The sequence below is a fragment of the Hipposideros armiger genome, unplaced genomic scaffold, assembly GCF_001890085.2.
Source record: "Hipposideros armiger isolate ML-2016 unplaced genomic scaffold, ASM189008v1 scaffold_122, whole genome shotgun sequence".
NCBI lineage: Eukaryota > Metazoa > Chordata > Mammalia > Chiroptera > Hipposideridae > Hipposideros > Hipposideros armiger.
The window spans coordinates 503,245-516,509 of NW_017731472.1; the positions used below are offsets into that span (position 1 = coordinate 503,245).

A 13,265-nucleotide genomic window follows, 5' to 3' on the forward strand; every position below is an offset into this window, starting at 1 on the left:
CGACTGATCTGCCTCACCTGGGAAGAGCGCAATGATGGTGCCAACTTGGGCCAGTGAAGTGACGTCCTCCACAACTAGACTGAAGAACAAAAAAACGACAGCAACTTGTCTGTTCCCTTTCCCCCAATTCCCCAATAAAAATCTTTTAAAAAAAATAAATAAATAAAAAAAATAAAAAAAATAAAACGAACCCAATGCAAATATCAAACAACAACAACAAAAACTTACATCTTTCTTGTATCATTGTCACATATGATTTCCTCTTTGAAGATTCTCACTGCTTGGTATGGGATAGGCACATTGGCTGTTCCTATTACCACTGAGAACACAGTGCTTATCTTTTTTTCTCTTTAGCTTCTCTAAGTTTTGTTTAAAAAAAAAAAAAAGAGGTTTCCCCAACCTATTCAAACCTAGCTCTCCTTCTGGCAGGAATCCCTACAGATACAGACTGAAGAACCTTTAAATTCAAATCATTTTTAGCTACTAATAACGACCCTATGGTATTTTAGTATGGCTCATGGTGAAGAGGCCCAAGGAAAGGTGATAAGGAGATGTGTGGCCTTAAACAGCCAGACACCAACTATGAAAGAGCCATGCACAAGCCTAAACATACACACTGCTGATAACTGGGCTCCTTCAGTCGAACAAATGTTCTGACCACTGTAAATGCAACTCTGCCAGGAGTGAAAGAGAGAAATCAGCCAACGTGTACCTTTAGAATGGGAAATGTCTTTAAAATGGGGAGGTCAAATTCTTCCATAACTACAAATCCATGTATAGATCTGGAATTAGCTAGAAGGAAGAAATTCTTCAATGCCAAGCCAAAGTATCCAGGTATAATTTGCAGTAATCTGTGAACTCCTTTCCAGGGCGTTAAGAGATCTCAGGGCCATGCAGGGGTCTAGCTTGTCACACAAGGCCTTGTGGAGAATCACTTCCTATTTTGAATCAAACCATCTAAAAAAGCAAAACAAACTAGATCTATCATAATGTTAATGGGGAAGTCAAACCTTTCTGAATATCAGTGCCTATCAGTGAGATGTAGACCCATGTTGATAAGCAAAATCCCAACACCCAGGATTTAGAGAAGATAATTCTTATTCAAAAGAAAGAAATGAACATGTTCAGGTGTCATGGGAGGAATTCTCCAGATGCTGCTGTAGAACATAATTTCCCATCACTTAAAACACACACACACACATTTCCAGGTGCATGAACTTTTTCATACAGATTTAAGCACTTAATTCAGTTTGCACATGAAGCAAAAGTCATTTCCCAGACATTGGTTGAAAAGCACAAGGACTCCAGAACCTTGTGGAAACATGAAATTGTGGGAGCTCTTTTTTTTTAAGGAAGATGTATTAACTTTAGAAATGTCAACCAAGCAAAGCCCTTAGCTGTTTTGTTCCCCCGGTTTCTTCATAATAAGCACCATTGTACACTTTGTCTACTCAAAGTTTAATGAGTTTTAATATTATCCCTCCAAGCGAGGGAGTGTCTTGTAGCCACAGAAACATCCTTATTAATCTGAACAAAAGTATCTCATTTATTGTCCCCCACTAGATACACTCTTGGTCTAAAGGTTGCAATGAAAACTTGTATTGCATAGGGAATTGAACCTTGAGTTCTCAACCTTTCCATATGGCTAGTTGTTCTCAGCCATGCATTAAGATTTCCACTTAATGTCAAATGGGTTGGCACTTTGGCAGATATGGCTAAGTATAAACTGGGAGTGACAATTAGGTCCAGGATTGCTTTAAGAACATATGTCATCACAGAAGTTAGAGACTAAGCACCACGGAGCTTATTGCTGCAAAGGGCCTTACAAATCTACTTAATTTTTCCATTTGACGGAGGAGGAAACAAATTATAATAACAATAGCTACCATCAAGGGAGCATTTTGCTTTAATGCATTCTCTCATTGAATTCTCAATGCTACCTTGTGAGAATACTGGTATCAGTATCTGAGAATATAAGATATTATCATTATGCCATTTAGAGATGAGGAAACTGAGGCTGGGAAAGATTAAGGACTTCCTTTAGATCCCCATTCAAAGGTCACCTTATCTGTGAGGTGTTATCTTTATCAAATATTAACTCCTCCCCACACTCCCTCTCCCCCTCACGCTGCTTTGTTTTTCTCTCGGACGCTTATTTCCATGACACAGCACATATTTACATTTTTGTTTTCTTATATGACACTTCTAGCATATAAGCTTCATGGAGAAGGGGCTTTGCTTTGTTCACTGCTATATTTCCAGCATGGAGCATACTTGGAACATAGTTGGTACCCAATAAATATTTGATGAATAAAGAAATTGTTTTTAAAACAACCTGCCCAAAGCCACAAAGCTAGCAATTGGTGGACCTAGTATTTGGACCTAGGACTGTAACACTCAAGCACATGCTTTTAACCATTTTGCTATTACTTGAGTTCATATCATTTTTTTTTCTTTCTAAAGAATCAACTTATTTTATATCAAGCTATTTTGCAGGAATTCCAGGCCATCCTTAATTTTCTCTGGCTATCTTCCTTGCTGTGACTACGCTATGAGGATGCTTATTTGAAAAACTCACGGGCTGGGAATCCTAGATGAGGCTCTACTCTCAGCTAACTCTTCTTGAATCTCTCCACATCTCACTTTATCAACAATGAGCATTCTTTCTGTTTCAGCTCTAACTTTATTATTCTAAATTCTTAGAACAGATATTTACAATATGCCAAAGAATTCCTAGTGACTCCAAATGATGGTAGACTCTTCCCAACCAAATTAATTTTAATTGAATTAAATTTTAAAATAATTATAAATACTACATCCCACTTTCTGCCTTCCAAACCCCCTGCCAAAAAAAAAAAAAACACAGAAAAACAAACCAACAAAAAACCTCTTGATAGGAAAGTCTGCAAGAAAATACACAAAAATATTAACAGAGGTAATCTTTGAGACCAGGAATGATTTTTTTTCTTTTTACTCTTCTATATTTATCATGTTACTTTTATAATGGAAAAATGCATTTATTTTAAAAATAAATCTAAAAACTAAATAAGGACATATTCTATATAACTTTTAGGAAAATAGAGTTTTATCAAGAAAGCAACAATTGGTTTGTTCTATAAATTCTTTTTTTGTTGTTGTTCTATAAATTCTTAAGTTCTTAAGTGCCATTCTGTGATAGGCACTATATAATTACTCAAAAAAAAAAAGACTATCAGTTTTTGTCTTATAAAGTTTAAAATCAGCAAGAGTCCAAGATAAAAGATTTTGCTAGATTTTATTTCACTTTAAGAATGGGTTATATTTAATGATAAGATAAAAAGAGCCTCAGCCACTGAGTGTGGCATTTTATAACATTTACCTTTTCCATAGATACCCTGTAACTGCTGGGTTTTATTCTAATTCAGATGTGTGTATTCACATAAGAGTCAACTTACCATTGATTCAATCCTAGGGTCTTGATCAGAGGATGGACACATTTCTAACTAATATAGGGTGGAATTCTCCCCTTTTCCTTTCTCCCATTGTGGTGGCCCCCTGAGCCCCTCACTCTCCTGGTCCCTGGAGTTTCTTCCCAATCTGATCATTTCTTTATCAGCCAGTCCTCTCAGCCATATCAACAGCTAACTTCATGGTACCCATCCTCTCAGATTTGGCCACAGCAGAACCACATGCCTGACAGGGAAAGGGCAAGAGGAAAGCAGCCAGGCTTTTCTGCAGCCCCAATTATTGACTCGTTAAGAATCTTGGTGTCACCTAGTCTTCCAAAAACAATAGGGCAGTAATTAGCTGGGCTTGGCCAGTCAGCCAACCCCTGATAAAAGGCAATAAAGATGGAAATAAATGGAAAGACAAAAAAAAAAAAGGTTTACAAGTAACATACCTTTAAACATTTTATTACCATTTAAAATGAAAAGGTTTAGGCTTTTAATTACATAATTAATAGCCCAAGAAGCTACTTGTCTGGGCAGAAGGCATACCAACTTCAAGCACCAGAGCGAGAGTGCCTAGGAGCAACTTGGGCATGGCAAGGTGCAAATTATAAAATTTTTTATGGACAATAATAATGTCTAAAATCCTCTGATCTTCCTCATGAATCTGCTTCCAGAAAATAGTAAGTGTTCTGCTGTCCCTGAAAGAGACAGCCTAGGAACCTCACAGGCAAATAGCAGACAGTTCTTTATCTTCATTGGAAGCAAGAATATTTATTTCTGGATTTTTGTACCCACTTCACAAACACTCTTGTAACAATTTCAGTAAATATACATATATCAGTATATATGTATTTTTATATATTTATAAGTACACACACACACACACACACACACACACACACACATAAATAAACCAATCAGAAAGCCAAATATAAATGTCACTTCAGTTTAGCATCACTTGGATTTCAATTTAGTCAGATTTTTTCCCATGGTCATCTTGACTTGCAATGTTTTGATGTAGAGCTAAAGAAACCTTAGATGTTTCAAACTAGAAGTGGTGAAGTTGGGGTCATGACTCTCCACCATCATGTGTTTCATCTCCAAATCTGTTTTCTCATCAGCAAAAAAATGTTACCATTGTTATTGAGAATTATGAGTAAACCCTTATGGGAGGTGGCCAGCAGTACAAACTACGATGTGCAAAAGGACAAGGTGACCTCAAGCTCAGTGTAGCCCAGTATGGATGGTGTACTGAGTTGCTGAGTGGACACAGCACCTGGAGACCCCAGATAGACAAGTATCAGCATACTAACACTAGGATATCCTGGTTCGAAGTAGGATCCAGCCCAGCTCGCAGGCCATACTTGAAACCTAGTTCTTAGAGGACAAAATGAAAGGCATCAGGAGAAAGTCCATAGCTCTAACAGGAGTACTCAGGCCCACCACCATCTGAGACAGGAGGAACCAGAGCTGCTAAGATGCTAAGACCCCCCAAGATTTGACCAAGATTGGCTCAAGGTCCAAACCTGATGGTGGAAGGACCTTGATATTATAGCAGAGCTGGGGGCTGGGGCAGGGTGGGGTGGGGAGAATGCGGGGGGAAGGGCAGGGGAGCCGGCGTGAAGAAAGCAGGGACTGAGCTGAGATTCATTGCAATTCATGAATGAAGGTTTTCAGCACTTTGGTATTTACTGAAAGGCCCCAGTGGGAAAGAAAATGTATTGAAATAACCATGCTAGTTATTAAAAGTTGACATCTACCCTAGCCTGAGAATTGGTAAGAAACTGCTTTGGGAACACAGGTCTGGGTACCATCTCCTTAGATCAAGAAGATTAGGGGCAAGGGCGACTGTCTTCCAGGTTCTATGTAGAGGCCTCCTCCAAAGCCAGAAGAGAATAATATTCAAGACTACGAATTTTAACAAGCTACCATTTTGACACTTTTGAGTGAATCCAGTGGTTACATCTGCTCTTGGCCAGGAGTTTCCTAACCAGCTTATGAATAAATGCTTAATTAGCATTATTTTCACTCCATCTGGGTCTGTGGCTAAAAGGTTAGTGATATTTTCTTTTACAACATAAGGGGAATTTGGTACCTTGGAAACAGAGTGTCTAACCCAGACCACTGGCCAATGGTTTTCAACTCAGGCTGCATATAGAATCATCTGGAAAGTTTTTTAAAAATACCAGTACCAGGGCTCCACCCCTGGAGAACCTGACTTAGTTTGTCTGGGGTAGGCAATATGCCAGGGAATGGTTTAAAAGCTCCACAGGCGATCATTCCATCCAGCTAAGTTGAAAGCAGCACTTCTCAAACTCTAATGTGTATATTAATCCCTCGGGATCTTGCAAAACACGTAGATCCTGATCCAGTAGGCCTGGGGTGGAGCCTCAGATTCTGTATTTTTAACTAGTTTCCAGGAGATGCCCAAGCTGTTTGTCTGCAGGCCACACATTGAGGTCTTAGAAAATGGGGGGGTGGGGGAGGTGAGGTCAAAAAACGAGAGTTCCATACTCATTTTCTCCCAGGAATATTAGAAGGTGAGTCCTCCCTGACCAGGGAAGACCCCACCTCCACGCCCAGGTCTGTGGCTCTTTCTTAGACATTTGTCAAGTTGAACAGATGCTTCCAAAGCTCAAAATGACCTTCTGGAGTTAGCTATGAAAATGAGCAATCATCCAAATGTCTAGTAAGGCCTCAAATCAATCAAGGCAACACTAATGGGAATTTAAGAGTGAGCAAATAAGAGTCAAGCAGTGAACTTTAGAAAAATGACTCTGCCTTTGTTTTGCTTTGGCTCTGTGCTCGTGGGGAAACTCCGTAGCAGAAACTTGTGTGGCCCTAGCTTAGTCAGATGGTGAGTCCAGGCTGTGCAGAGGAATTCTGAGGAAGGGGGGCTCTGTTTATGCAGAGTGGCTTAGTAGGACTCACCACACAGTCTACTGCAGGATCCCTGCAGACCTGAGCCTTGGTCCCTTGAAGACTGGACTTTCGGAGGTCGTCCTGCAGCGACTGCCACTCTCTTCTGCCTTCACCTTCCTGACATACTGCTTTTCTGGTCTCCCTTCCCTGGTCAACATGAACTCCAAACTCTGTGTGACCTCCAGATCCATGGGGTTCTTCAGCTTACCTCCCAGGACATTCTTCTTTTCTCTCCTCCCAAGCTCACAGGCCATCTCCTCACCAGGGCTTTCAGCATGGCAGCTCCCCACCTGGAATAGTCTCCCTTTCCCATTCCCAAATACTGAAATTCTCACACACTTCAAGGCCCAGCTCCAATTCTATCTTTTTTGTCAAGGTGTCTCTCACCCATCTGCCCCCAGGCCTTCCTGGGCTCTTAGAGAGCATTCCCTGTTATCCGTGGTTTTACATGCCCTATTGCTCCCGGCTTGTCATCTTTTCACATCTCTAATCACATCATGAACTTCTGGCTGGCAGTACTGTGCCTATACGTTCTTGTACTTCCTGTACCCAAAACAGTTCTTTGTAAATAATAGATGCTTGGTAAGATTAGTATACTTTTGCCACAGAGCTCACCACAGTTGATGAAGCTGAGATTCCCAGAGGCAAGATTTTCAGGGGTTTTAACGCACAGACAAGACTTCCACCAGTAACAAAAGTATCCATCATTTCAATGCCTCAGGATCCCTCTCTAACCCGGAGCTATTTGCCATTGTGTGGCACCAATCAGTCCCTGTTTTGGATTTCCTCAAAGCCCTGTGCTTTATCCTCTACCAGCCCTCATGTCCAGGCCAACCCTCATGCTGGGGTGTGCATCCAATTCAATAACCTAATCTTCAGACCTAATTTTCACTCCTTGTAAGGAAGTCAAAGGTCTTTGCAGGATCAGGTCCTGCAAAGAGAAACACAATAGGGTGTGGCCAGGAGAAAAGTAGAGACCCAGCCAAACAACTGTCTCCTGGAAAAACGACTCATCCAGTCAGAACAAACAGGTGTGGCCACTCCACTAGCTCTGAGTAGAACTCTGCACCAATGCAAAGCTGCAGATATATATGTAAGAATGCCATCCGATGCCATCTATCCAAGAACCGCCATCAAACTTTTCTACAGGGGGAATACTTGTCCAAAAAACTAAACAAAAGCACTGAGACTATGGATGTGATCATTAGAATGCACCATGGATTGCTTTGAAAGCAGGACCTTGCTGAGAGGTCTGAGGAGTGTCCTAGTATACTGGCAGCCCTTGACAAACAGCACAAGAGAGATGAAATGCATTTGCTGCACTTTTCTGATTCTCCCCCAAGGCTCATTGCACAAAGTCCCCACTCCTTTCTCCCCTAGGACGCTTAGCCAAAACTGCTGCCCTCGGCTTCACACATGACTTGCTTTAGCCAGGTTCTGTGTTGGCCTCCGGCCCCAATGCTGTTCTGAATCCTCCCCCATGGCCCTCAGGCTCCTCTAGCTTCATGCTTCTCCCAGGTCCCAGTCCTCCCTCATTACAGAGAAGGAAGAGAGTTAAATTCAGTCAAGTTTAAGAAGGGAGGAGAAGACTTTGCAATTAAATTGCTAATTAAGGAAGTATCAACCTGAAGAAGCTAATTTGCACTGACCTACTTAAAAATATCTAGCAGCAGATCGGGCAGGAATTGAGGTACAGCCCTTTTATGCATCAGCCAACTGGCTTTCTTTCAGAGCAGCAGCTATCAATAATTCCATGCTGAGGACCATATGATAGGAAATCAACCACTGGCCCCTGGAATGCCAGCATTCCCCACTGCTCTGTTTTCCCAGTTGTCAGCTCTGTTTATAAATTGTCCATTTATAGCAAATCCAGCACCTGCTATGAACACCTCATCCTGCCAAGTGTCGGAGTGCATCTCAGAAAGAGCCACTGTAGACTTTTTCAGTTCCTTTTAACCTTTTCCCAACCCTGAAGCTTTAAAATTTGCATAGGAATTCTGAGGGAGGACGTATTCTGTACAGAAAAGGCTAGATAGTCTATTAAAAGGTAGCATTTTGCTCCACTAAAAAAGAGAAAAAGAAAGAAAGAGCAAATCATCATTCTCTTGGGAGACACAATGCTCTCTTTCTGAACAAGTCTGACATTGGGACACATTTAAAATAACACCTAAAAAATTCAGCAGGGTAAAAAGGCTCTGGAGAAAAGTTAAGGGAGGCTTTCTTTTTCACTCTATTATATAGCTTTTTAGCTCACTGTCAATACTGCCACTTAGCAGATAATTCTGCCTGCTCCCCAAAACCATTATGTAAAATATATTTAAAGACCTTCTCAGTGCTGGAAACCCAATATATGACCTACACTTGGTTTTTTTTTCCTTGCCATGTATTCATTTGCAAAGTACCTAGAATTAATTCTCAAAGTTCCACCCCTCCCCCTAATTGCAATATACTTGTGTTTGTTTTGTTCTTCACAAAACAAAAATAAAATCAATGACAGGCATAGAATATTCACGGGGTATGGGTTCTTGGTTTCTAGAGGGTTGTGAAGGTAAAACCAGATGTTTTGATGGACAGAAATTTGTGAGTAACCTTGGGGAGGCGGGGCAACCTCTTGATGCTTCTTCAGTTTACACCTTCCCACAATAATCCTCAAGCATAGGATTGTCACCCTTTTTAAAGCTATGGAAGGAAACCCTGATTAAGATAATTAAGACCACGTGGCAGAGGCAGCAAGGCCGAGAGGGCTGCGTTCCTGATACCTAGCTCTGCATTCAGCCAAATGAGCGGTCCCATATTTTTATGGGAGGACTCAAAGGCTTAATAGTTCTTAAAAAAAAAGTTGAGATATCTGGATATAAAAGACAACCTATGCAAGGTTGTTATTATTAGTGGGCCAGCAAAGTTAGGTGGTCATGAGATCAGAAAAAAACGGAAGTGACTCAACAAACAGAATTAGAGAGCATGAAATTGAACACCCATGAAATTTCAAAAGCTTGCTCTAGGCAATGTGCTTTCCTTTTCATGGCCAGGGTCCTCAGCATTCCTGTCTGGGACAGGTTGTAGCTTTTTGTTGCAATTTATATAGATTAAGCTGATCTTAGATTACACAGGCATCCAGTATTTCTTTTCAAAATGGAGTTGTGCTTAATCAGTTACATGCTACTCCAATGCAAATCATTCTTGCTTACTTTTTGGTCATTCGATGGCCATCTGTTCACCAACCTGGATTCTTTCACTCATCACAGAAGTCAGGCTCCATTACTTGAGATGATCTCTGAGATGCCCCTGCTGAAGAAAGGAATGTGCAAATTAGGAGACTACAAATCAGTTTGAAAACTCAATGACTCCTTCCCATAAATCTGTGTCCTTAATATTAAAAATCATTGGGAGGTGCTGAAATGAAAGAGAACTGATAGCTACAGAAAACAGCAGCCCTACTCTTTTCAGGGCACGGATTAGTAGTGGAGAGGGGCTATGCAGATCTAAATCCATATTCTGCTACCAAAAATAGAAAAGAGGAAATCTTTGAAGCCGAAGGAGGCCCAAGAATAACTGTCAGCAACGAGCTAGAGCTACATGGGCAGGAAGCAATGCTCAAGGGGCAGTTTTGAGCTGCTTTCTTTTTTCTCCCCAGTGGCTTTCACATTCATCCTGTTAAAAAGATAGCTTTCAAAGACTTCCCTTCAACCCAGACACGTAGGCCCTCACAGCCGCCCTTTCCGCAGCAGCTCAGGGGCCTGGCACTGAACATCGCTTCCACACAGCCCTTGGGTTTGGTGTTATTTCCCCCCATGGATCATTTCAATCTGTTTAAGGCTGAACAGTGAACTCTTCATACACCATGTTACACAGAGAGCCCTTAGTAGGAAATGGTTGGCTGAGCAAACATTTGTTTCCTGTTTTGCTTTTGATAATTTTACATTGCAACTCAACCTAGCTTTCATCCTTTTGATTTTTTTGTAGTCATAAAAATCAATGCACCAAACTAATGAAGATTGTTTTCTCTGATGTGCTTTGAATGACATGATAAAAACGTACACTTGAATCTATCTTATAAAAGGTATTAGAGTTAGAAGAGGTTCTTTGGAAACAAGAGGGTGAGGGAGCTTTGGAATGGTCTGTGGGACAGCTGGAGAGGCACAGAGGGTGACACTGACTAGAAGAAGATCAGGTTGATGGGTGGTGATGAAGCAGCTTAAAGGCCCAAAAATGGAAAATAGGATATGGAGGAGAACATAGATTAGGAAGACGGCAGAGTCTCTGCAAGCCATACAGCACCTTACGTAATTTAGGAAAAGGCAGCCCTTCTCCTGAGCACACACACTCCTGCTCATGGCTAGAGTTCAGCCCTCACTCTGCCTTGTGGCCCGGTGCCCTTCTGCAAGGCACAGCCTGCACCATACCATACGTGGGGCTCGGGGGAAAATGTGGGTATGAGATTGAAAGGCCCAAATGGGGAACTTAAAAGAACTGGCAAAAAAAAAAAAAAAAAAAAAAAAAAGAAGCAGTCTGTCACAAATACTTCTGGTAGCATACAGGAAATCCTGTTTTGAATCATACAACTTTGCTAGCAAGTATGTGTGTGGTATGGGGTATGGGGGAGTTGACAAAATTTATTTCTCCAAACTAGCTGTATCAGGACATCCCAGTGAAAGATTTTATCTTTTGTCATGTTTCATATGATGCATGTATTGTTTGTTTTAAGAGAGCTTTGTGTTTATAACATCTAATGAATAACTTCCAGGATTAATACAATTTATATTTGTCAGGATCACAATCGGTGTCTACACGCAAATTGCTGTGACTAGTTATAATCTGAGCACAGCCCTCAGCCAAGACATGAGTACATTTGAAGTTCATAGGATGAACAATTGGGGATTCCTTACTGCCTTTATCTCAAAATTCTTGAGTGTTTTATTGAAACAACTGGTTAAACTTCAGCCAAAAGAAAATATAATAACCTCCACCATTCAGACATGCTGCTTTTTTAAGGTCATGGCCTCAATTTATGCTAACCCCTTACCAATCTGTTCAAGATAGGCCTATAAATTGCATCATGGTTAGCAAAATTGAAGTGGGCAAAAATCAAAATCTCATACAAAGTCATCAAGAAAAGAAACAGTAAAACATGAAATTACATACCTATTATTAATACCATAGTATCTATTATTGTGAAACAATCAATAAGTAACAAATATACCACACTGGTGAAGAATGTTGATAGTCAGGGAGACTGTGGTAGGGGGTGGAGAGCAAGAAGTAGGTGGGAACTCTATACTTTCTGCTCAGTTCTGCTGTGAACCTAAAACTGCTCTAAAAAATGATAAAAATCTATTAATAACACACATACACAATCAATAAAATTTTTATCATAGATACAGGAGGAGATTGGTGGTTGCCAGAGGGTAGGGGCAAAATGAATGAAGGTGCTCAGATGGTACAAACTTCCAATAATAAGATAAATAAGTCTGGGATGTAACGTACACCCTGGTGACTAAAGTTAGCAATATTGTACTGTATATCTGAAAGTTGCTAATTGAGTAGATCGCACAAATTCTCATCACAAGGAAAAAAATATAACTATGTGTGGTGATGGATGTTAACTAAACTTGTGGTGATCATTTTGCAATATAGACATATATCAAATCATTATGTTGTACACCTAAAACTAATACAATGTTATATGTCAATTTTATGTCAATAAAACTGGGAAGGGGGAATAAATAAATAAAAGTTCTAAATGGCTTCTCTTCCAAAACAAATCAGACTCGTGGGCATTAGAACCACACCTGATAGCACACGTTCAAAAACTGTGGCCATTTTACCCACTGAGACAGATTCTCTAACATATTTAAGGAATGCAGGCTGTATATATTTTTCATATTTTAATGCTACCTTCAAATGTAGTACTTTTGCGTTCAATGTTCACTATTGCTTCATTTGTTAAATTTCAGCAAAATTCTTGATTGAGTAACCAGCAACCTGGGCTCCTCACTAATTACTGCCATGCTTACTTCAGGCAGGTATTTCTGAGCCTTCCATTCTTATGTGGAGATAGTGTCATCGACACAGATCACCTCTCTCCACACTTTTCCAGGGAACAGCCTTGTCATCTACAGAGTGGGAAGCAATAATTATACTGTATTCTGTTTAAGGAAATAGAAAACTATTTAATTTGAAAAAAAAATTAAAGTTTTGGCATGCAAATATTAAAACTATTATTTTAGGTCAAAATCTCCCTTGGTAAAACTAAAAGTGATGAAATATTAGTTGTGTGTAAGTACTTTTTGTTGCATTTTAACTTTCCATCGGGCACAACTGATCTCACAGATTCACTGCACACAAATTTTCAAATATCTAACAGTTTAGTATCGTGACTCATTGCTTCCGTATCCCCCCCCCCCCACGGTAAACTATCGCCAGTCATGTTTGTGACTTAGTACAGTAAAGACGTATTTCATGGGACGATATGGATGGATTTAGAGACTAATATGTTAAGTGAAATAAGTCAGTTGGAGAAAGACAAATACCATATGATTTCACTTATATGTGGAATCTAAAAAACTGAATGAACGAGGGAAGTGGGCAGAGGTGGTCTCGGAGATATGGAGGAGCAACTGATGGCTGTTGGTTGGGAGTGGGTGTGGATGGGGAAGAGGGGGAGGGGGTTGGACAGCATAAATACGTAGCTGCAGTGTTGCCACAGGGACGTGGAAGACAGTTCGAGGAATGTAATTGATGGTGTTGTGAATATTTTGTGGGGTGTCAGGTGGTCACATGTCTTGCTAGGAAGACCGCATCATAGATGGGGAAGAGGCTTGATCACTGCACTGTACACCTGAAGCTGATGTTGTATAATACTGTATGTCAATTATAAGTGAATATATATATATATATATATATATATACATA

At 40.4% G+C, this 13,265-nt stretch overlaps 1 long non-coding RNA gene across 1 annotated transcript in view; it reads right to left on the bottom strand.

The window, feature by feature from the left end:
- The window catches only part of LOC109385701 (uncharacterized), a 19,171-nt gene extending 8,489 nt beyond the window's left edge, over positions 1–10,682 (bottom strand). The window contains exons 1-2 of the long non-coding RNA XR_002124667.1: positions 10,632–10,682; positions 9,542–9,641 (exon numbers count right to left, since the gene is read on the bottom strand). This is a non-coding gene — a long non-coding RNA (uncharacterized LOC109385701). The remainder of the gene's footprint in view (positions 1–9,541; positions 9,642–10,631) is intronic.
- Positions 10,683–13,265: the final 2,583 nt, after the last annotated feature.